This window comes from Carica papaya, chromosome 9 (assembly GCF_054855325.1).
Source record: "Carica papaya isolate Zhongbai chromosome 9, ASM5485532v1, whole genome shotgun sequence".
Classification (NCBI taxonomy): domain Eukaryota; kingdom Viridiplantae; phylum Streptophyta; class Magnoliopsida; order Brassicales; family Caricaceae; genus Carica; species Carica papaya.
In genome coordinates, this window is record NC_142317.1 from 19,742,386 (window position 1) to 19,769,270 (window position 26,885).

Genomic DNA, 26,885 nt, shown 5'->3' on the forward strand with positions numbered 1-26,885 from the left:
ATTTGCCTTAATTAGCACTTGGGATGTCACATATGAAAGTGAAAACGTGTGACTAGTAAGATCGATATAGTTGTAGTAGGGTGTCGAAATTAAATCGTGATGAAGGGCCTGATAAGCTTGAGGTAAAGGTAATGGTTTGAATCAGTATATTATCTATGATCTTCGAATTGGAGTTTTAAATTATTCTTACTGGGCAAGTGGTGGCTCACTCCTTTTTATCAATTCCAGAACAGGAAGGCTAAGAGCAAGTTCATGGTCAAAGAAGATTCAAAAGAATCCTTTTATGAAATTGGGAAATTTTTTTGTAAAATAGATCTGAAAATTCACTATAGAAACATTATTAAAGACTTTATGAGCCTCATTAAGTGTAACTTTGCACAAGGGATGTATGGTTGAGTTTTAGATCTTAGCATATTAATGCACTATTTATTAAGTTTTATACGTGTGGTAACACTCATTTCTTAGATGAGAAATGGGGTTGTTACAGTAAATCTATTGATTAAGTTATATACATCAATCATAACGTAATACAAATAATCTTCAAGTAAGAATACACACAAAAGTATAGTTTCACTCGAGATTAATTAGGCAATATGCACTAATTGCAATTCAAAACAAGTAACTTTCAAATGGTAACGCACACGAAAGTATAATCTGACTCGTACTTATGATCTCTTGTAAAAGAAAAAATGCATCAACTATTAAACTAATTAATTAATTAATTAAGTATACACATATACCAATCAAATATATATATATTCGGCTAATAAATATTTGATTAATTAAATTATTAAATATTTGTCTATTAGTTAGATGTCTATGTACTTTTATCCTTATCTATAAGATTATGAGTTCAAATCAGACATACATCTCATGATATATCATTTAACTATTAAAATATATGAATTTTTACAAAAAAAAATTGTACTTGAGAATTTTTATTATTAAATAAATATTATAATATCAATAATAACACACATAAATACTCCAAATTAAAGAGTTTTGAGTAGTGATGATTAGTATTAATTATATACCTTGAGGAGGCTCCTTTGATCTTGAAGCAAAGTTCAGAAAGCTTAGGAAAATCTGCATCAGATACTTTGTCCCTACAAATTAAGAAAAGAAGACTAAATAATTAAAACCCATTAACTAATCAGACGTGGTTAATAACTACTCAAATCTATATTGAAATATATATTATATATAAATACAAAGCTTTAGTTATGTCTAAAAAGGTGATTTTAGATTCAGCTACAAAGGTGGAGAGTAGATAAGAGAAGTAATTAGGACCACAACCAGGTACTCCTTTCATTTCATATGCTATACCATAAAAGTGATATACCATACCCTTTAACAAAAATCGAATGCAAATCAATCATCAATATCGATATATATACATGATTAGTAAACATCTAAGAGAAAAATAGATAAGATGTTAAGCATTAAACCTCTTGTTCTACCAAGTGGATAATGTCAAGGAGCTGTGTGCTTCGATCTATTCTATTCGAAACAATTGAAAAAGAGAAACATGGTTTTGCTGAGAGGAGAGTGATTGTTTTTTTTTTTCAAATCTACCGTGCTCACCGAAATGGCGGAGAGTTATAATGAGTTTAGTATTTATAACAGATTGCTAATAATCTAGGTCATTTATAGTGATTAATATTTAGCTTATCAATATTGTATGCATTAATGAACTTGCATATTTTTGAATTTTATGTTCTAAGTTTCGATTAATCTTGCTAACAGTTTGATGATAAAAATTATTTATAAAAAAAAAAACAAGAGTTTAATTTAATCCATTTTAATATTGTATGAACAACAAAGATGGTTTTTCTCCAAATAAATTACTTCAACTAATAAAAGCTATTATATTCGCACATTTGAGAACGGTTAATTGCTACTAAAAGTTAGACTATAGACGATCAAATTTTACTAGCGAATTTATATTGTCATAAAAAATAGAAATGCTACAACATAAATTTGCAGCAAACTTATCCATTTCATGCACAACCTGTCCATTTCTTTATTTTTAAAAAAATTATTTAACTTTTATATTGACAAAAAGAAGTACAAAAGAAATAAAAAATAAAATAGTTCATCTTTATGTTCTAAAATCTAAAGAAAATTCAATCTCCTCTGTTGTAAGACACCAAAACTTCTCTCTCTCTGTTAATTGCATCTCATTGCAGTCATCACCCATCACCTCTTGTTATTCATTGAAGTATCATTTTTCCTTATAAGTCATTAAATATTGTATTTTAAACAGTAAATTTACGCCATTTGATTCATTGATTTATATGAGATTAAATTATTTATTGAAGTTAAATCATACTTTATTAGTTTACTAAACTATAAATTTAGTCGTATTTCTTTCTAGTATTGTATAAGTCAGTAAATAATGTAAGTTAGTACAGTAACATTTAATACTACATTTACTTTTTCCATTTAAAAAAAACGTGGATAAAAACCATTCTGATTAAGCAAGTGAACAAAAACTAAGACTCATGAACAACTATATATCTTTCTGAAGTCTTTACTACATCTCTGGCAATGTTATATACTATCTGATTACACGTTTACATCCAATTAAGAAGAAGAAAAGCAAAATGTGGAATGAAAGTTACTTTTAAATCTAACTAATAATTAGACAATAAACGACACAATTTTAGCAACTAATAGACATTATCACTAAAAGTCAAAATGTCACTAACTAAATATACAACAAAAAAGGAAGCAACTTGTCCATTTCTTTACTTGGGAAAAAAATTTACTTAACTTTTATATCAGCAAAAAGAAATACATGAGAAGCTGGAAATAAAATGTTCATCTTTATGTATTCAAACCTAAAGAAAATTTGATCTCCTTTATTATAGGACACCAAAGCTTCTATCTTTGTATTCGTTGCATCTCATTGCAGTCGCCATCAAACACCTCTCATTATTTAGTAAAGTATCAGTTCTCCTAATCAATCATCAAATACTGCATTTTAAACAGTAAATGTACTTCATTTTATTTATTAATTTGTATGAGATTAAATAATTCATTCAAGTTAAGTTCTACTTTGTTATTTGATTGACCTACAATATTAGTCGTATTTCTTTCTAGTACGATATTAGTTTATATAATGTAAGTCAATACACTAACATCCATTAGAACATTTACCTTTTTTAAAGAAAAAACCATCATCCATTAATTGTAAAAACCATTTTGCTCAAGCAAGTCAACTAAAAACTTAGGCTCATGAATAAATATATATATCTTTCAATAGTCCTTAGTACATTTCTAGCTAAGTTATGTACTATTCGATCAAACTTTTAAATCTAACGAAGAAGAAAAGAAACAAAATACAGAATGAAAGCTTAAACATCCTCAAGTAACAACCCAAACGTTAGAAAATATTCATCAAGTATAAAATTTGTACTTGGTACCTTTAAAAATGGTCCTATTATAGCTAGAAATTAGACAATAGACAATATAATTTTAGCAGTTCATTCAGACTATCACAAAAGTTAAAACGTTTCTAGGTAATATACAACAAATAGAGGAACTCATGTGTCCATTTTGTGCCCACCCTATCTATTTCTTTACTTGAAAAAAAAAAGTTGTCAACTTTTGTATCAACAAAAAAGAGTACAAAAAAAATAAATAAATAAAATAGTTCATCTTTGTCTTAAAACCTAAAGAAAATGTGATCTACTTTATTGCAAGATACCAAAGCTTTTATTTTTGTGTTGGTTGCATTTCATTATAGTCACCATCAATTGCCTCTCATTATTCACTGAAGTGTCAGTTCTCATAATTTGTCATCAAATACTACATTTTAAACAATAAATATACATATTTCGATTCACTTATTTGTTATAATATTAAATAATTCATTCAAATTAGGTTATGTTTTATTATTTGATTGAACTATAAATTTAGTAGTATCTATTTTTAATACTGAATCAACTTATACAATGGAAGTCAATACAATAGTATCCAATATAACATTATTTTTTTTAGGATAAAATCATTATTCATTAACAATAAAAGCCATCATGCTCAAGTAAATGAGCAAAACCATCATGCTCAAGTAAGTTAAGCAAAAACTAAGGAGGTTTATGAACAATGATCTATCCTTTAAAAGTTTTTACTCATCTCTAGCTAAGCTATTTTGTAACAACCCGCTTTCTCTTTTGAGAAAGGAACACTATTCCACACACATAACTTGATAAATTTACACAGCAATAAGCAAAAAATTAAGATTCAATCATCTTTATACGGAATTACAAATTATGAGGCCTATAAAATTCTTTACACTACATGACTATAATATAATTAAACTAACTTTACAAGACGAACTTTCACTGCCACTAAAGGTTCTACAAAGTCTTTCTTCGAACTTAAACTTGCTCTTGATTTGAACTAATCTGCATTGGGGGGGTGTTAATTGGAGTGAGCTTTACAAACTTAGTAAGGAAAAAGGGCAGTGTCCATAACAAAGATATGCAAACACTCAACCACACAAGATTTACAAAACATATGCATATTTTCTTAAAACCAATTATCAAGCAATGCAGTAACCATAATTTCACATATCTCAATAATTCACTCTTTCACATGTGATTTCATAAACATCACAAATAGTCTAACATCACATCTACATAAATAAATAATATTATTCACTAGTTTCGTAGCACTTGCACTTGTACTTTCTAACAATCACTTGCACTTGTTACTGAATTACTTATCATTGCATATGTCAATATGACTTTCACCTTACATTGTTCACTTATCACTTTTCAGTTTTACTTTCATTCTCATTTACTTTTCTATTAAGGTTTATACTTTATATTTTTCGTATTTTAAGAGTTTCATAGTGCGATGCCGTTTTTGCTGGCATCAAGGAGAGTAGTAAGGATCGCCTCTACCATATGAATACATTCCAATTTAATTCACAGTTCATAATTTGCAGTACACCGTATACAATTCAAAGTTCTCATTACTTCACCACATCTGGCAAAATCCGTATCCACAGGTAGGGTTCACCACAATCACATGCTAAAAGACTACACACACACCCATCCCTTATTGATACCAATTAAATGGATTTTCTCGTCATTTAAAGATTCTTATGTTATTCTTTTACTAATCAAGTTCATCATTGGATGACCTACTTAGGCATGGACCTACTTATATATCATATATGTTATACATCAACATGCTTATGCAATAAGCATAATATATACCCTTTATATACACAGTTATCAACTCAAATAAATATATATGTACATGTAACACATATAACATGAATATACTTGTATATTTACAAAAGTCATATGTGTATCCTATAAGTAGGCACATACAAGTTATTCACTCATATATGTACATGTTACACAACCTACAATTATACATATATATATATCACACACACTTATAACACGATAACTAGCATGCATAAAATCTACATATATATACAAGTAACAATATGAATACATAAACATACATCATACACAATATCATGTAGGTGTCCAATCATATATAATTGCACATATGCATATATGGTGTTGCAGAACTCATGTTAGAAAACTTAAATAGTTTGCAAAGTCTGTAAACAATTCATTTAATGGAAAACAAAGTTTCATAAAAATAATGGGGTCTTTGACTGAATCTAACCTTATCCCTTACCGACATTTGAATAGAAAATTTTTGGAATCCTTATTAGCTCAGGTCTATGCTCTCTTCTAAATCCGGTACTGTTTAAATAATTCTCTCATTTATAAATAGAAAACATGTGGGTTAATAATGGACACTTATAGAAATAATTAAAATACAAAAAGGAGATCAAGTTTTACCGTAGTGCGATCTTAGTCACCAGAATCGCCACACGCCACCGTACGCGTATCCTTGATTTCCTATGCATCACTGTAGAGCACTACTGCTGAATCATCATCGCTAGAGCACCATTTGGCCATTGTACATCACCATGAAACTCTGTGAATTGACCAAAATTCACCACAAAATGATTTGTGCACTTAAATCCAGCGCGTTTATGGTAAAATCGCACCAGAAGAAGCCAGGGATAAACGGAATCGTGCGACCAACTGTAGTGGATCTACTTCTTCTTTGAATGTATTTTGTCATATGATTCTCCTTCTGGTTTCTAATCGCACAGATCATCGGCCACTTAAACTCCTCTACTTGTCGTGAGGAAAGTCATGCACCATCATAGACTGCCTCGTGCAGGTCGATGGCAGCCCTGGCTCCCTCTCACAGGTCTTATTCTCTCTCTTCACATAACTCTCTTTCTCTCTCTATGCACAGATCTCTCTATCTCCTCATGTACAGGATCTCCATCCCATAGAACAAGTCTCTCCCTTTTTGTGGGAGGAGAAGGGGAGCCCTACACATTTCTTCTTTTTTCTTCTCCAGTGTGCATGTGTGTTCTTCTACTCCTCCTTCTTAGGCTTCTAGAGGCGTGCACACCTCTAGTTGCCACCTTTTTTTTTAATCAAAATGGCACCATTTTGGGGTTTTCCAAAATGACATCATTTTGTCCCTTACTTTTCTTAATGCCTAGTTTTGGGTTGGGTTTCTATTTCCTAAGCCGGGGTGTTATAATCTCCCTCCCTTAAAATAAATTTAGTCCTTCAAATTTGCAGTGACCAGGTGGTTTGAAGACACCCTTACCCGTTTCCATGTTTCTCTAGTTTCGTTATAATGTTGTTACTGGTGGGATCTCTTTAGTTCATAATCAGATCATTTCTAGCTCCCATAATCAAGATATACTTGCTAAGAGTGCATCTCTCAACTCTAAATGTTATTTATGAATTTACTAATATATTAGGGTTTTCAAGAGCTTTTCCCTCTCTTATTCAATGACTTGATATCTACATAGATTATCCTTTAACTAACTCATATAGTTTCTTTAATTTTGTCAAAGACAGAAAAATTCCAAATATACCTCTCATTCTCTATTCTTCATAAGGATGTGTTCTTAATTATTAAAATACCCCAAACACTATGGTATGTTTACCTTCCCTCAAATTTCATATGTCTTAAGTGAAAATCATTTGTTATCTAATTTTTTAAAATTACCTTTGGAAATTTTGAAAATGTTTTAGTATCGAAACTTCCTCCTCTTTACTCAATGGGTCCGGTGCCTAAATAAGTTACTATTAGCTTAGTCAAATTGTACTTCTACCCCATCAAGGTTTGAATGATTTCCAAGGCACCTTAGTACTTGATCAGATTTTTCTTAAGGTCCTTTTAAGTAAGTTATTATGAAATTCATACTCTTACTAGAACTTATTAGGAGTCTTTGATAGAGGGGTCATATAATGGTCTAGCTAAAAATGATTATACTCTCTATCTATTCCATTCCTCTTATGGTTAACTACTACACATTTTGCTTCCCAATGTTGGAAGTGATGATTCTTAGGTATGACACTAAGATAGGACTCGTGGGTTTATCATAGTCTCATTTAGTCTTTGTTGACTTGAAAAGCATTTCTTCAAGTGTTTAATTTGAGAGTGTCTAATTTGAAGATCCACCTTGATAGATTTATATGATGTACAAATTTTACATTTCAATTGAAGAATAAGCAAACAATATACGAGAGTTATTCACACTAATTGTTTTGTTATTAGAAAATATAATCACAACTAATGGCTAATGAAGGTTTAGTTGGGTTAATTCTGGTTATCTGAATTTACTATTAGTCGTACTATATTTAGAAACTTTACCTTTAGGAAGGTTGGTTTATAGTATCCTGATCAAATTTCGATCTTGTAGGATATTGGATTTATAGTTGTCTTCTCTTCTTTTTTTTTTCTTCATGATTGGTCACATTTACCTAGCATACTTTTCATCAATGGTTGAGAAAATTTAAGGTTCTTTTCTATATGAGAGAGTAGAGAGGTTGGATACTCTCATATTGGAGCCAGTCTGTAGCAATAATAGGGTTGATCATATGGTTTCTATTATGTCTAGTTCATTTATAATGATTCTTAGATGGTTTACTCTTTCATGTGTGGTGGTTTATGTGTCCATACCACATTTTCGTTGTGCCACTCTAAATAGTGTTTAGTTTGAAGGTTTATCTGTGTGTATTGCATTATTTTTGTGTCATCTTTTGGCATAAAGAAATTATATTCAGAGTTATTATTATATTATTAATGATTTATGGTTAAAATATGTCCTTAGGATTCCTCTTTCCTCATGGAAATTTAATTTAGGAGGGATAAAGACTTTTAGAAAGAAGGGTTCTAATGCATACACTAATCATCTGACACAATAGTTTTTTTTCCATCAAGGATATGATGATTTATTGCCTAAGGGTTTCTGAAGCAGCATTATAACTCCTATATGACATCTTAATAAGGATTTGAAATGGTTAGGGTATTCGTTCTTCCTAAAGAAGATTCATAAGAAATTCTATATTTTATCAAAGTACCAAATAATTATTTGGTCTCCCAAAATGCTTTCTTTTGAGTCTACTTGTTTTAAGATTTCTTTTTTTTTATTGGTCTCTAGCGAATTTAGGAAAAGCTCTTCCATCTCATAAGGAATTGATTGGAGGTAAATTACTAACTGACCAAAATATCCCCAATAATATTTATTGCTGAAGATAGTGATATTAGAGCATTAAGAATCTAACTATTTGCAAAAACACTGGTAGGAGAAGTAAGAGGCTAAAAGTTGTCTTAATTCAGAAAAATATCCTCTATGATGAAAACTAGAATAATATCCATATGATAAGTAAATCAAGTAAATAGGTTGCTCAAAGCTCTCTAAAATGAAAGAATGGTCTAGACCTCTAAACTCTCTATATGTGATGATTTTGATGCAGATCGCGACATAATCAACAATAACAAACTCTTTAGTCCTTTATTTCACAACATAACAAATTTATAACTTATATTACTAATTGCATCTCACATTTAATATCCTTATGCAAACTGGAAATTAGTTGGGTTATGGGATATGGTTGGTTAAGAAAGATAAGAATCATCATATATAACTATGAAGAAAAACATGTCTATAAGTAAACATTGATGAAGACAACTTGAAAGACATGATTCAACAATGGACTAGATACCATACTTGCTATAAGCAAATCTGATGGTAGCAAAAGCTTAAGCCCAAACATCGTGTATTGGTTCAAAAGTGCACCTAAACAAGTCCTCAAACTACCTCTTTGAATACATTATCACATCACTAAAAAGAAATGGTTGGGAACATATCAACATTGTCCAAGGCTAGACACTTCGTAAGGTGAAGGTGTTGGCCTCAAGGATGAGAGAAGGTTCTTATCATTCCAACCCTTTAGAATATTACAGTAATTATCTGATTACATAAGAGGACTCTTCTAAAACCCACTTACTTGAGGGGGTTTATTCTATTTAGGAGAATTTTCTCTCACCAAAGGTTGTTCTCCTCTTCGAGGGATTTTTTTCTTACTTTGGGAAATCTTCCTCTTTTAACACTCATTTCCCAACTCGAGGGAAATTAATGGTCTTTCCCAAAAATTTATTCACTTATTCCTAGTAATTAATCTCTTTTAGTAGTATTTAAGCTTTTTATGTTTTCATATAATACGATAGATTACGGTTGTTGCTTATTCGCCATCTCCAGTTAGCTTCAGAGTGAAGCTGTAATACCCCACCTACCACTGTACTAAAATGCTTTAGAAACTCTATTCATTTGGGCCTTTGGCCGCCTTAAACTTAAATTAATTTACGCTATTTAACATTTCTCGAGATTCATGATTTTGATCTATTTTTATTTTTTATTTATTTTATTTTAAAATATTTTATTTAATTTCAAAGAAAAAATTTGGAAAAAAATAAAAAAATAACAAAACGAGAGAAACCTGCCTGCAGGAAAAATCCTATGAGAAAAAAGTTTGCCTGTGTGGGTGCTGGGCACTTTGCACTCATGGCCCATCCGCATGCACACACGCACGGGACATGCGCACTACGTGCACGTTCCATCTGCGCTCATGGCGCGGGGTTAGGACTTGCATGCACGTCCTGTCGAGCGCAGGCTAGCCATGCGCGCATCACTCCACCGCACAGACTGGCACCGCACACTGTGCATGCACCGTCTGCACAACAGGCCTACGCAGACAGGCCCTATGTGCCTAGGGCTTGCGCGCAGTAGGCCTGTGCATGTGGCACCCAGTACGCCAAGGCCCTATGCGCGCATAGGCTAGCCCATGCATGCACAGTAGGCATGTGCACCTGCAGTGCATCGGCCATGCACTGCCTTGAGCGGCGCGCTATCCCTACTAGTGGAGGAATTTTCCTCCCTCATTTTTTATGCCAAAAATCTTTCCATACCTCTCTTCATCTAATTTTGCAACTTGGCACGAATCCAACGATTCGAATATTCTATAAATTGCCTTCTCCTTCCCTTCCTCTCCACAGTTCAACTTTTTTCATTTCTCAAAGGTTTAGAGAGAGAGAAAGAGAGAGAGATAGTAAATTAGTGAGAGAATAAGAGAAAGAAAGGAAAATGGTGAAGAAGAAAACATCAAAGTTTTGGTAAGAAATCTAGTATTACTTTCAACATCTTAAGGAGTATTTTTTAGATAAAAAAATTTGATATGATTGTTGTTTTTTCTTTTTTGCATTGCTCTATGTTCAATTGAGTCGACTCGTTCTAATTTTCAAGTATGCTATGTGAATTATTGACACTTGATGAATTTGTATGTAATATATGTAATTTGTAGTCCATAATAGCAAAAGTACAAAGAAAGGAAAAAGAGAAAAGTGGAATAAAGCATGTATGGTTTGTAGTGTATCTGTATTAACATGCATATTACATCAAATATCTCGTTAGGCTTTTTATCTCTGAGGGGTATCATTTTGCCTTGCCCTTCGGGGTATTTATTTTTTCCTCCTTTATCTGGTCTGGAAAGACGTAAGAGGACCACTCTTAGTGGATGACGGCGTGCCTTCTGACGAGAGTGGTATCGCACTATCTGTAGGGGTCACCTGTGGTTAAGTAATGTCGTGATTATAGATATCTATTAGGACCACTATAGTTAATACGATCATGGTCATAGATCATACCATGGTTTGGCCAGCCAAAAGTGAGCATGAGCAAATTGTCGTATCTGTATCTGATCTGGCCATTCTACTTAAGCAGTTAGAAATCTATATCTGCCCTTAGAGATGGAAGTTTGTAACGACTTCGCGAAGCATGACACAAAATATCTGTGCATTTCATGATTTATTTAATTTTCTCTATTATTTGGCATGATATATGATTTTATGTGCTAACGTATTATTTTGATATTCAAATAAATGGTTTCTTTTTCTAATGATGAGTTAGGTAAACAAAGAAGCTAAACGGTGAGATAAAATAAATTTGTTTTGAAATTTTACGAGGTTAATTTAACTATTGTCCTTACTGAGCATATGGAACGCATTCATTCCATCTTCTCCCTAGATGAGGAAGAAAATGAGGAACCGTAGGCAAACTTACCCTTGGAAGTCTATGAGGATCCCGTGGATGCATAAATCTGAGTGCATGACTGTTCTTGCATTCTGATGAATTCCAGTAGCATAGTGAAAGAAGTGGCCCGTATGTTTTGTATTTTGTTGCCACTTCTGGTCTCAGTAATGCATGTATTTGGAACATAAATATATTTGTAAGGGATTTTTTAAGGTTTGATTCCGCTGTTTAAATATTATCATGCACTCGTTATTCTGAATTTGTATCTAACACCCATTTGCCTTAATTGGCACCTGGATATCACAGAAAGCCCTAATTCTTTGATCTCTAGATTTATCACATTCAAACTCTTGTAATGTCTATCTTTTTAGGTTTTTAGAACAATAATCCTACTTCTTCACATCCACAAATGTTTTGGAGGAAGTTCCAAAACATCTCCTAAGGTGTGTATTATCTAATTTCTTTAGACTATAAACGTTATAAGAATCCTAAACCTCATGATATAAGGGATGGTTCTGAGGAACGTGGGCTCTGATACCAATTGTAATGACCCACTTTTTCTGTTGAGAAATGAGTACTATTCCACACACATAACCTGATAAATTTATGCAGTAATAAGTGAAGACTTAAGATTCAATCATCCTCTATATGGAATTATAAATCATAAGGCTTATAAAATTTTTTACACTACATCACTACAATATAATTAAATTGACTTTACAAGATGAACTTTCACTGTCATTATAGGTTCTTCAAAGTCTTCCTTCGACCTTAAACTTGCTCTTGATTTAGACTAATCTGCATTGGGGGTGTTAATTGGAGTGAGCTTCACTAACTTAGTAAGGAAAAAGGATAGTGCCCATAATAAAGACATGCAAACACTCAACCACACAAGATTTACAAAATAAATGCATATTTTCTTAAAACCAATTCTCAAGCAATGCAGTAACTATAATTTCACATATCTCAATAATTCACTCTTTCACATATGATTTCATAGACATCACAAATACTCTAACATCATATCTACATAAATAAATGATATTATTCACTAGTTTGTAGCATTTGCACTTGAACTTTCTGACAATCACTTGCACTTGTTACTGAATTACTTATCATTGCATATGTCAATATGACTTTCACCTTACATTGTTAACTTATCACTTTTCAGTTATACATTCATTCTCAGTTACCTTTCTATTAAGGTTTATAATTTGTATTTTTTTCATCTTTTAAGAGTTTCATAGTGCGATGCCATTTTCGCTAGCATCAACGAGAGCAGTAAAGATCTCTTCTACCACGTGAATACATTCAAATTTAGTTCAGAGTTCATAATTTATAGTAGACAGTATACAATTCAAAGTTCTCATCACTTTACCACATCCGGCAAAATCTGTATCCACAGATAGGGTTCACCACAGTCACATGCCAAAATACTACACACATACCCACCCCTCTGTGATACCAATTAAATAGATTTTCTCGTCTTTTAAAGATTCTTATATTATTCTTTTACTAATCAAGTTCATCATTGAATGACCTACTCAAGCATGGACCTACTTATATATCATATATGTTATAAATCAACATGCTTATACAATAAGCATAATATATACCCTTTATATGCACAGTTATCAACTCAAATAAATATATATGTACACGCAACACATATAACATGAATATACTTGTATATTTACACAAGTCATATGTGTATCCTATAAGTAGGCACATACAAGTTGTTCACTCATACATACACATGTTACACAACCTACAATTATACATATATATATGTATCACACATACCTATAAGTCGGTAACAATCATGCATAAAATCTGTATATATATAAAACTAACAATATGAATACATAAACATACATCATAGACAATATCATGTGGGTCTCCAATCATATACAATTGCACACAGACACATATGATGAGTTCACAGAACTCGTGTTAAAAAACTTAAATAGTTTGCAAATTCTACAAACAATTCATTTTAATGAAAAATAAAGTTTTATAAAAATATGGGGGCAGTTGAACGAGACTAGCACAATTCATTACCTATAGTTGGATCAAAAAGTGTCAGAATCCTTATTGGCTCCGGTACATACTCTCTTATAAATCTAGTATTGTTTAAATAATTCTCTCATTTACAAATAGAAAACATGTGGGCTAATGACAGACACTTGTAGAAATAATTGGAATACAAAATGGAGATCGAGTTTTACCATAGCGTGATCTCGGTCACATGTAATTGCCACTCGTCACCATACGCATGTCCTTGATTTGCTACGCACTATCGCCGGAGTGCTCCTACCAGAGCACTGTTGTCGAACCACTATTTGGCCACCGCACATTATTGGGAACCTCTATGAATCAACCAAAATTCACTATGAAATACTTTGCGCACTCAAATCCAGCGCGTATATGGTGAAATTGCATAGAAAAAGCCAAGGATAGGCAGAATCATGCGACCAACTGTAGTAGATCTCCTTCTTCTTCGGATGCATGCTATCGCACGATTCTCCTTCTTATTTTCAATTGTGCAAATTGTCAGCCACCTATACTCCTCAGCTTGTCGCAAGGATGGTTGCGCACCGTTAGAGACCACCTCGCGTAGGTCAGTGGCACTGCGACCCTCTTAAGGTCTCGTTTTCTCTCTTCACATAACTCTCTTTCTTTCTTTATACACAGATCTCTCTCTCTCTCCTCACGCACAGGATCTGCATCCCACATAACGAACGTAACACCTTGCCTATCACTATGCTAAAATGATCTGAAAACTCTATTTATTTGGGTCATTGGTCGCTTTAAACTTAAATTAATTTATACTATTTAACATTTCTCAAGATTCGTGATCTTGATCTATTTTTTTATTTTATTATTTTTATTTTTATTTTACCTTAAAATATTTTAAATTATTTTATTTTATTTCAAAGAGATAATTTAGAAAAAAAATCAGAAAAGGGAAAAAAACATACTTGTGGGAAAAATCCCGCAAGAAAGTAGTTTGTCAGCGTGGGTGTTGGGCACTGTGCTCGCGAACATGCTTGTAGAGTGGCCACAGAGCATGCGTACAACACGCACGACCCATCCGCATGCTCGTGCGCACAGCGCGCACATCCCCTCTGCCCGCATTCATGCACGGGACGTGCGCACAACGCACAATTCCCATCCGCGCACAGCATGGAGTCAGGACCTACGTGCGTGTCCTGTCGTGCACAAGTGGGTCATTCGCGTAGCACTTCGCACATAGACTAGTGCCGCACACTGTGCGCGAGCGTTCTGCGCAGCAGTCTTGCGCGGATAGGCCCTATGCGCCTAGGGCCTACACATAGTTGGCTTGCACATGCAACAACAGGCCTGTGCGCCTACAAGCTAGCCTACAGTGTTGTTACCTTTGGCGGCGTGCCACTGCAGCCGGTGGAGGAAATTTTCCTCCCTCATTTTTCATGCCAAGAATCTTTTTCTCCTCTCTCTTTACCAAATTTTACCACTTGGAATGAATCCAACTGTTCTAAAATTCTATAAATTTCCCTTCCCCTTCTTTTCCTCTCCACACTTCCATTTGTTCCATTTTTTAAAGGTTTAGAGAGAGAGAGAAAGAGAGATAGTAAAATAGTGAGAGAAGAAGAGAAAGGAAGGAAAACGGTGAGGAGAAAAATATTAAAGTTTCGATAAGGAACCTAATATTACTTTCTACATCTTAAGGAATCTTTTTAGATAAGAAAATTTAATCTGATTAATATTTTGCCTGTTTTGTATGCCTTTGTGTTCAAATGAGTCGAATTATTTTGGTTTTCAAGCATGCTATGTGAATTAAAGACACTTGATGAATTTTCATGTAATATATGTAATATGTAGTCTGTAATAGCAAAAGTAAAATGAAAAAAAAAAGAGAAAAGTGGAATGAAGCCTGTATTTTTTGAAGTATATCTGTATTGACATGCATATTATATCAAGTGTCTTGTTAGAATTTTTACATCTGAGGGGTATCTTTTCCCCTTACCCTTCGGGGTATCTGTTTCCCCTTATCCTATCTAGTCTTGAGAGACGTATTAGAAAAGGTGGTATAGGCTGACCAAGACTTCCAATTTCTTTCTTATTCGAACCACGGACTCCACTAATAAGTTAGCTCGCCTATATGTAGATGAGATTGTTCAACTTCATGGAGTTCCCTTATTCATTGTATCCGACCGCAACCCCCGATTCACTGCTCACTTTTGGGACAGCTTCCAAGAAGCTTTGGAGTTTGGGCTATACTTCAGCATTGCTTATCATGCCCAGACGGATGGTCAATCTGAGCGTACGATCCAGACATTGGAAGACATGTTACATGCTTGCGTTCTCAACTTTTGTGATAACTGGTATAAGTATCTTCCTCTTTGTGAATTTGCTTATAATAACAGTTATCATTCCAGCATCGGTATGGCCCCGTATGAAGCTTTGTATGAAAGGCCTTGTCGTTCCCCTACTTGCTGGAGTGAAGTCGGGAACCAGCGCCATTTAGGACCAGATTTCTTTCAGGAGACCATAGAGAAGATCGCAATCATCTGCAAGAATTTGGCAACTGCCCAAAGAAGGCAAAAGAGCTATGTCGATAATCATAGGTAACCCTTAGAGTTTACCGTAGGAGATCAAGTTTTCCTAAAAGTCTACCCCTACAAAGACAAGATGCGGTTTAGAAAAAGAGGGAAATTGAGCCCTTGTTATGTGGGACCTTTTTCGATTGTCGAGCGCATTAAACCCGTTGCTTATCGCCTTACCTTATCCTGGGAGTTTGCGGGTTTACATGATATCTTTCATGTCTCGATGCCCAAGAAGTACCACCCTGATCTTTCTCATGTTATTCCTCGTGATGAGGTATAGTTACAAACCAATATGACCTATTAGGAGGTTCATGTGAAAATTCTCCGGTGCACTAATAAGGTCTTACGTAACAAGATGATTCTCATGCTAAAGGTACGTTGATAGCATCACACCTCAGAAGAAGGGACATGAGAGTTGGAGGATGAAATGAAGAAAAAGTATCAAAACTTATTCGGGACAAATTTAGGAACCAAATTTTTTTAGGTGGGAGGGATGTAACACTCCGCCTATCACTATGCTAAAATGATTTGAAAACTCTTTTTATTTGGGTTGTTGGCTGCTTTAAACTTAAATTAATTTACACTGTTTAATATTTTTCGAGATTTGTGATCTTAATCTATTTTTATTTTATTTATTTTATTATTTTTATTTTTATTTTATCTTAAATTATTTTATTTTATTTCAAAGACAAAATTTAGAAAAAAATCAATAAATAGCGAAACGGGAGAAAACCTGCTTGCAAGAAAAATAACCCGAGAAAGCAGTTTGCTCGCATGGGTACTGAGCACTGTGCGCGCACAGTGGCCGCGGGCCATGCACACAGCACGCACATCTAATCTGCTCACCAGCATGCACGTGGCGTGCACATAGCGCACACGTCCCCTCTATACGCACGCACGCACCGGACGTGCGCACGGTGTGTACTTGATGAATTTGCATGTATAATATGTTGTCCGTAACAGCAAAAGTAAAAAGAAAAAAAAAGAGAAAAGTGGAATGAAGCCTGTATGGTCCAAAGTACATATGTATTGACATACATATTGCATCAAGTGTCTCGTTAGGCTTTTTATCTCTAAGAGGTATCTGTTTTCCCCTCCCCTATCTGGTCTGGAAAGAAATAAGAGAACCGCTCCTAGTGGATGATGACATGCCATTTGACAAGAATGGTATCACACTATCTATAGGGATAACCCATGCCTAAGTAATGTCGTGACATAGATATCTGTTAGGACTACTATAGTTGGTACGACTGTGGTCATACATCATACCATGGTTTTGCCAGCCGGAAGTGGGTCTGAGTAGATTGCTGTATCTATACCTGATCTGGTCATTCGACGTGGGCAGTTGAAAATCTGTATCTACCCTCAAAAATGGAAGTTTGTAACGATTTTGCGAAACATGACATGAAATATCTATGCATTTCATAATTTATTTAACTTTCTCTATTATTTGGCATGATATATATATATTTGATTTTATGTGCTAACGTGCTATTTTGATATTCAAATAAATTGTTTTTCCTAATGATTAACTAGGTAAACAAGGAAGCTAAATGGTAAGATGAAATAATAAACTTTTGAAATCATACGATATTAATTTAATACTATTTTCCTTACTGAACATTTGTTACTCACTTTTCCATCCTCCCCCCCTCCCCCTGAGATGAGGAAGAAAATGGGAAATCGTAGTTAGACCTACCCTTAGAAGTCTATGAGGATCCCGTGAATTTACAAGTCTGAGTGCATGACTGTACCCACACTCTGATAAATTTTAGTAGCATAGTGAAAGAAGTAGCCCCTATGTTTTATATTTTATTGCCACTTCTGGTCTCACTGATGTATGTATTTTGAATATTATGTATATTTATAAGGAATTTGTTAAAGTTTGATTCTGCTGCATAAATATTATTGTGCACTTGTTATTTTAAATCTGTATCTGATAGCCATTTGCCTTAATTGGCACCTGGGATGTCACAACTCCCTTTTTGTGATGAAGAAGGGGAGCCTTACACGCCTTTTCTTCCTTCTTTTACGACGTGCAGGTGTGTTCTTCTTCTCATCCTTCTTTGGCTTCCAGAGGCATGCACACCTTTGGTTGCCATCTCTTTTTTTTTCCTTTTTAATTAAAACGGCGTCATTTTGTCCTTTGCTTTTCTTAATGCCCAAGTTTGGGCTGGGTTCCGTTTCCTGAGTCGGGGTGTTACATATGTATTATTCTTATTATACTTTTGAATCCAACTAAGAAAGAAAACAAAATGCAAAATGAAAGCTTAAACATCCTCAAGTATAAACCTAAACTCAGATAAATATTCATGAAGTATAAAATTTATACCTGGTATAAAATTTACCATATAACTAAGTAAAACAAAATCTATACTAAATTATATATTAGGACAAAAAATTTGTATCGTAGTGCAACATAACATTAAGAAAAAAAAAGAAAAGACTAAAACCTTACAATTTAGTTGTAACACCATAGTTTTAGAGCTTTATTAAGACCAAATACATACTTGAAACCTCATAGTTGTCTTAAGATAGGCTTAGAACACGAGAAAAATTTTAAAACCCTACACAAGCTTTTGGCAAAGCTATCTTGTAAGCTCATAGGAATCACAAAATAGCTCTAGAAGCCAAAAGTTTCCTTATCCTCTATTAACCTTGAACTTTAGCATTGTTTATCCCAAATTAGATAAGTAGTAATGAAGCACTACATAAGGACCCATGAGTTTCCCTGCTTGATATTATTAGTACTATCAGTTTTATCCAAGTAACACCTAAAAAGAGTATTACTGCCTCTTATACCACATATTAGAGAAATTAATATTACTTTTAGACGGTTAAGTAAAGACATTAATTGAGAACAATTGAAAATGCTTTATCATTTGTTAGACAAAAAGATCCAGTAAATCCTTAATTATATATTTTTATACATATTGAACCTTTCAACATGAATTTCATTAGAATTTCTTGCCCCAATGTACAAATTACTTAAATCTCACTTCTGTTTAGTTATTAAAATTCAGTATACATAAAAAAATATATATCATGTAAATTAAAGAATAAATGTCTTGTTTCCTAGTAATACTCTATTGAACTCTCTATAGTACTATCAAATGCAGTAAACTCCTTATAAAATATAGGAGAAGGAATAAATGGTGATTTTATACATCTCAAAAGTGCCCAAGTAAGCCCATCAAAAAATTGGTCTTGTTTAATTGTCGTTGCACCCATTGTTGACCCGTTTTCCTGGTGGGTCCTTGATTAATAGTCGTGTGATCAAATCCTTTACTGGCTCTGAAACCATGGTTTCTTTGGAAAACTCAAGTGCTCGAGCCACAATATTCACCAAGGGCAACTCCTGGTCAACTCCCTTATATGGTGTCATCCCATATAACATTTCGAATACCAATATCCCTAGTGTCCACCAATCAACCGTGTTTCCATGTCCTTCACCATACAAAAGTTATGGTGCTAAGTACTTATGGGTTTCAACAAAAGATATTGATTGGACATTGATTGGCTCTGTGATGATTTCCACAGCCATGTGATGTGTTGACTTTTTTTTTTAGGGTGTAAGCAGGACGCTACTGCAGGTGTGATACAATTGGGTAAAATTCATGATGAATTAGAAAAGTTGGGTTGATCATCAAGATAAAAACTTGTTTTGTGATTGATGATGCATTTTGATCAGAATTATGTGGATCATTGATGTGGAATTATTGTCTTTTCATGAGAGATCGAAGTTAGTCAACGAAATTTAGCCATTGAATCTTCATAACACATTTTCGGGCTTCAAATCATGATAAACTATCCCCATCATGTGTAAGTATTCTACAGCCACTATGACTTCAAATGCACATAAACTGTGCAAAAAAAGAAAATGCCACAAATCTTTTAAAAAATTAAATAGATGAATAAATTTAAATATGTTTGAAATATATAAAAATGAGTTTGATAAGTTATGCGAATAGCTTGTTGAAAATTTTAATACTTTATTCTATTTAATATATTTAAGAATATGTTTAATATACTATTAAAATACAAATATCTCTTGTAATATTACTCGGATTAGTAAAAATATATAATATATTTAATTTATTAATATATAAATAGGTTCATGAACGCATAAACCAAATTCCTTCATACTTGAATTTGTCTCTTATACTTTAACATTTTGGGACCATATTAAAATATAAAAAGAAGATTTTATTAATTAATAAAGATGACAATGAAAATGGTATCTATATATACATATATACATTTATGCTGAAATATGATACAATCAAGAAGGTGCGAAGGGGAAATGTTGGAAACGTCAAAGAAGATAATTATAATTAGAAATTATATACATATATAATGTGTATGTGTCTATATATATATATATAACCTTCTCAATTTATCAATATATATATGTGTTCGTGTGTGTATAGATAATGTATATACGTATATCACGATACTAATTGCGTTGAATATCATAATAATAAATTAATTATTTGTATAATTATATAATATATTTTTATAGATACAGATAATTAATGTTGTTATACGTACATACCGGAAAGCAGATTCGTTGAAGCGTCTATCCAGCTGCCTTTGACAAAAGATGTGAGATCGCCCCTAGGACAGAACTTAGTGAGTAAACACGACCACTGATCACAAATGAATTTCATACTTATTGGTGCCACATATGATTTGTGCCACATATGATTGCTCATACACCATCATATATATGAATTATATGTTTATATATATATACACGTGTCAAGGCATCTGATGAAAAGAGTAAGGAAGGGTAAACTTTCATACATAATTGACAACATTATAAATATAATCAATTAGTAAATATAGTAAATGAATTTCATACTTATTTTTTATTGTACATATTATTACTATATTTCTTTATTGAATTTTTTAAAAAATGGTGCGTAGGCAGTGGATACAACCAAACATGAATTCTTAGTAATGAAGAAAAAAATAAAAATCCTTCTTGAGGTAATATTCTATTTTGTATATTTTATAAAATTTATTTTCATATATATCTTTTTCTCTTATAGATTTCGTAAAAATTTTAATTGAATTTAAATTTAAAGACTTATATAGTATAAAATATTCTATATTTTTTATAAAAGTTAAACTCATAAATTTTAAATATAATATAAGAGTTTTAACTACTATCATATTGTTATAATTCATTATAATTATTAGTATGCAGCTGGTAAAACAGATTTTCAATGAAGTAAAACTAATGCTATATAAGTATGCAAATTTAAATTCAATTAAAATTTTCATGAAGTCTTAAAGAAAAAAGATATACATGAAAATAAAATTTTATAGAATATATAAAATAAAATATTAACTTAAGAGGATTTTCATTTTTTCCTTCATTAATGAGAATTCATCTTTGATTGCATAATGCTTCCACGTACTTTTTTATTCAAAAAAAGAAATTTTAAAAAAATAAAAAAACTCAGTAAAGAGATATATTAGTAATATCTGCAATAAAAAATAAGTATAAAATTCATTACTGCACGAATATATAAAGACTGTTAATTTATTGATGACGTCAATTGTATATAAAAGTTTGCCCTTCCTTACTCTTTTTGTCTAATGCCTTGACGAATTTCTCACATTTCAATGCCGTTTGACAAGCGCGAAAACTGCAATTAATATCAACTAATTATTTTAAAAAAAATAAAAATTCAGTACATCTATTAATTAAGTGATATGCATCAACCATGACACAATACAAATAATCTCCCAGTAAGAATACATATAAAAATATAGTTTGACCCGAGATTAGTCAATTGATATACACTAATTATAATACAATATAAATAACTTTCAAATCACGAACACATAAAAATACAATCTGACTCAAACTTATAATCTCTTTTAAAAGAAGAAACACATCAACTATTAAACTAATTATTTAATTAATTAAGTGTACATATATATAGTTAATTAAATTAATAATTATTTATCTTTTGGGTAGTATCTGAGTACTTTTATCCTTATCTATAAAGTATGAGTTTAAATCAGACTATAAACCTCATTACATATTATTTAACTATTAAAATGTGCGAATTTTTACTAGCAAAAATTATACTTAAGAATTTTTATTATTAAATATATATTATAAGATCAATAATAACATAGATAAATACTCCAAATTAAAGAGTTTTGATTTGTGATGATTAGTATTACTTATATACCTTGAGGAGGCTCCTTCAATCTTAATGCAAAGTGCACAAACTTGGAAAAATCCGCATAAGATACTTTATCCCTGCAAATTAAAAGAAGAAGACCAAATAACTGAAACCCATCAATTAATCAAATATGGTTAATAACTACTCAAATCTATATCGAGATATATATTATGTACACATACAAAGCTTTAGCCATGTTCGATAAGGTGATTTTAGATTCAGCCATGAAGGTGGAAAGCATATCATAAAAATAATTAGGACCGCAACCAGAATCTCCTTTCATTTCATATGTTGCAACAAGAAAGTGATCTACCATATCCTTAAAAAAAAATCGAATGCAAATCAATCAATGACATCAATATATATACATGATCGGTAAACAAATAAGAGAAAAATAGTTCAGATGTTAAGCACTAAACCTCTTGTTCCATCGAGTGGATCATATGGAGGAGCGATGTGCTTTGATCCTCCTATTCAAAATGATTGGATAAGAGTTGTAACAACCCATGCCTGCATAGGGAGTCTGGGTACCATAAGAACTTATATTCCCAGTGTAAAAAATACATAACCTTCTATCTCCAAATAAAAATAAGTACATCCAAGAGCAGTGTTCACATCCCTTGCCATGAGGGTTAACCATTACATCTATCTAAAATCAAGAAAACATCTAATTAAAGTTCGTGTAATTCATTCTTTCCTACACGTGCATCACAGAGAACACTATCTCTGCTCACCAAGATTGGCTCCCATAGCTTTTTTGTTCCATTGTTATTCCCATTCCTATTTCCAAACAACATTACTTTCACCCTCACAGAGAACACTGTCTCTGCTCACCTAGATTTGCCTCCTAAAATTTTATGTTTATTTTGTTTTTAATCCCTTTCAAGTTTGTTTCCTTACCTCTACTCACCAATAGCACCATTTCCCAAATAGACATCAAGAGAATTAAATACAAAAAATAACAAAATAATAATTCCCAAATAGACATCAAATTCAGACCACTATTTCCCTCTCTCGTTCTCATCTTTTTAATTTTCCTCCTATGTTTCTTGCATATCTCCTCTGTCCTCTCCGCATAGCTGTCCACACGATAATTCCATCATTTCGTTCGATCTTCTGTTTATCCTCAGATCTCTATTTTTACTCCTAGTTCTAATCTGAATTCAAGAAAATGTCCCTATTACCAAATCAACTTATTTCTTCCGAAAAATATCTCAAAGAATTTAGAAGATAAATTCTACTCAAGCGATGAGAGTCAAATTTCACTTACCTTTGTTCTTAATGATGGTGTTAATTTGATTGGTGGATTCCTCCCTTGTTCTGCTCCCGATTCCACTGCTAGCTGATTAATCTGATTGAACAAATCACACAAAAACTCCCTCTCGGTTTACCTTAGCTACGAATTTTCTTCCTCCTCCTCTTCACCCTGTAGCTCGATGCCCTCTTTTAAAGTGGAGGAACCATCAAAACCATTGAGGATGGAAACAAAATTACTAAATTAAATAGAGATTAAAAAATATTTTTTGATAATTGAGGCATAATCAATATTTTTACTTTTAATAATTAAGGTATAAACTAATAACATCTTCTTAAACATAATTATATATTTATATATTTATTTTTTGAAAAGAAGATTTTTATCTCTTTAATTGGTTAAGTAGTAATTAAAATTTTATAATTTAAAGACTAATGAAGAAAAGAAATCTCTAAACTTTGACTTCTAATAAGCATTCAATTCTCTAAATTTAGATACTCTTTAAGTATAATCTTATAATAGTTTTTTTTATAGATAAACATAACGAAAATATGTTAAAACTCTAAAATATTTGATTACATAAGTTCAAAATAATGAAAAATAAGATTCCTATTTATTTAATTTTTAAATTTTAAAGACTAATATAGAAAGAAATATCTAAATTTTGACTCCTAGTAAGCATTCAATTCTCTATATTTAGATATTTTTTAAGTATAATCTTGTAATAATTCTTTTAAAGATTACATACTTTAGAATCAAAATAATATTAAAACTCTTAAATGTTTGATTACATAAGTTTAAAATTAGTTTTATAATTTCACTTCCAGCATAGTTGTTGGAATAAGCCCCTAATACACCATGTGCAAAATTATTTTGTACAACCACTTTTTTGCTACAAAAGTTGTAAGCTCCAAAAAATCAAACTGAATACCAAATGTCCATTACCATTTTAAATGAACCATAAAGGCAATATTTCCCTTGCTTGAAATAAACGGTCGACAAGCACATATTGCAATTCAAACAACTGTTAAAACAAAAAAATGGATTTACCTGGATAATTCCTTCATTCCACATGATAGAGTTAATTGCCTCCCCTCTTTACTAAGAGGGTTAGGTTTTGAAACCTACAAATGTAAATAAGAATTGACTTGGTCTAGTACCAAGTCAGTGTTGGATGACCCTCTTCTCCATTTGCTTTGTTTGGTTGCAAGAGGTATAATAGATCCTCAAACTTCAATTTCTATTTGTATAGAAAGTAAATGTCTAAGGTAAATTCTTCTATCTTTTCTCACCAAGATATTTTTATAAGAAACTATTAAATATATGTGATTCATCTCAACAAACAGCAATAAAATTTACAATTTTTTGAAATAATAACCTTTAGTTTGTAAATATCTCTACAAAATAAGTTAGAGTTTCAAATCAAAAAATTAAAAATTAGGTCGAGATTTTGACCTACTGTAGTTCCCTCAACTAAGGGAACCAAATAATCATGAATGTTTCTTTCGCCTAAAAACATAATAGGCACATTGAGATTTAACTAAATTTAATCACAACATCACCACCAACATAAAAAAAGTTATAGTTTAAATTTATTTTCCATGAAAAAGGAATACTTATTACAACCTGCAGAGAATTTATTTCTATTGATTTTTAGAAGCTTTCATGCACCCCATCTGCCAAACAAAAGAAAACATAATTACTTTATATTATTGTTATTGAAAGAGATGAAAATAGATAAAATACTAATAGTGAAAAATTAAATACTGAAGTTAACTTTTATAAATTAAATAAAGGATAATAATTATTTTAGTTAAGTTACAGTAATTAAAGAAAAATATAAATCTTATTTTACTCTTAATTAATTTAAAATCAAATTGAATTAGTTAAAAAGAAACTATATTTGTTACAATAACAAAGTAATTGTGAGTAATATTCTCCATTTACTAGAACTATTCGAATTAAAAGATTAATTAATTAAAAAAATAAATAAGAATCTAATTAAATAAGTTGTAAGAAGCAAGAGTACCTTAATTTAAAGGAGTGCCTTTGCGCTTATGAGGGGTGGTGCTTGATTCCAACTACATCACATACATACCCCATTCAGTGATGAATAATAATAAAGGTAATAATAATAATAATAATAATAATAATAATAATAATAATAATAATAATAATAATAAAGATTTTAAAATAAAAAACTACCATGTTTAATATTTTTAAAAAATAGTTTTATTTTTTATTATAAATATAAACTCATAAATCTTAAATAAAACACAAATTTTAACTTCTACCATATTGTTATAATTCATTATAATCGTTAATAGCTATAATTATGAGCCAATAAAACAGATTTTTAATTAAGTAAAACTCATACTTTATAAGTCAGCAAATTTAAATTCAATTAAAATTTTCATGAAATCCATAAGAGAAAAAGATATATATGAAAATAAAATTTTGCAAAATATGTAAAATAAAATATTCCCTCAAGAAGGATGTTTATTTTTTCCTTCATAAGTAAGAAGTTATTTGTGATTGCATCCAATGCTGCTATGCACCTTTGTTTAAAAAAAAACAAATTTAAAAAATTTTATAGAAAACTCAATAAGGAGATATATTAGTATTATCTAAAATAAAAAAATAAGAACGAAATTTATTTACTATATGAATACATAAAGACTGCTAATTAATTTATGATGTCAATTATGTATGAAATCTTACCCTTCCTTATTCTTTTCATTAGATGCCTTTGATGAATTCTTCACATTTCAGTGCCACTCGACAAGCACCAAGGCTGCGATTAATATCAGTTACTTATTTTTTTAACAAAAATTGTGTAAATCTATTGGTTATGTAATATACATCAATCATAATACAATACAAATAATCTCCCGATTAGAATACACATAAAAGTGCAATTTGACTTGAGATTAATTAGGCGATATACACTAATTACAATACAATACAAGTAACTTTAATTGATGACACACACGAAAGTACAATCTGATTCGAACTTATGATCTCTTGTAAAAGAAGAAATGAATCAATTATTAAACTAATTAATTATGTATACACATACACCAATCAAATATATATATCCTGCTACTAAATATTTGGTTAATTAAATTATTAGTTATTTATTTATTAGGTTGATATCTATGTACTTTTATCTTTATTATAAGAGTATGAATTCAAATCAGACTATACATCTCATGACATATCATTTTAACTATTAAAATGTATGAATTTTTACTAACAAAATTATAATTGAGAATTTTTATTATTAAATTCATATTGTAAGATCAATAATAACACACATAAATACTCCAAATAAAAGAGTTTTGAGCTGTGATGACTAGTATTAATTATATACCTTGAGGAGGTTCCTT

At 31.5% G+C, this 26,885-nt stretch overlaps 1 pseudogene; it reads right to left on the reverse strand.

Annotated features, from left to right (window-relative positions):
• Nucleotides 1–19,110: 19,110 nt before the first annotated feature.
• Nucleotides 19,111–22,557, reverse strand: LOC148240155 (serine/threonine-protein kinase D6PKL1-like; annotated as a pseudogene).
• Between the last annotated feature and the right edge of the window lie 4,328 nt (nt 22,558–26,885).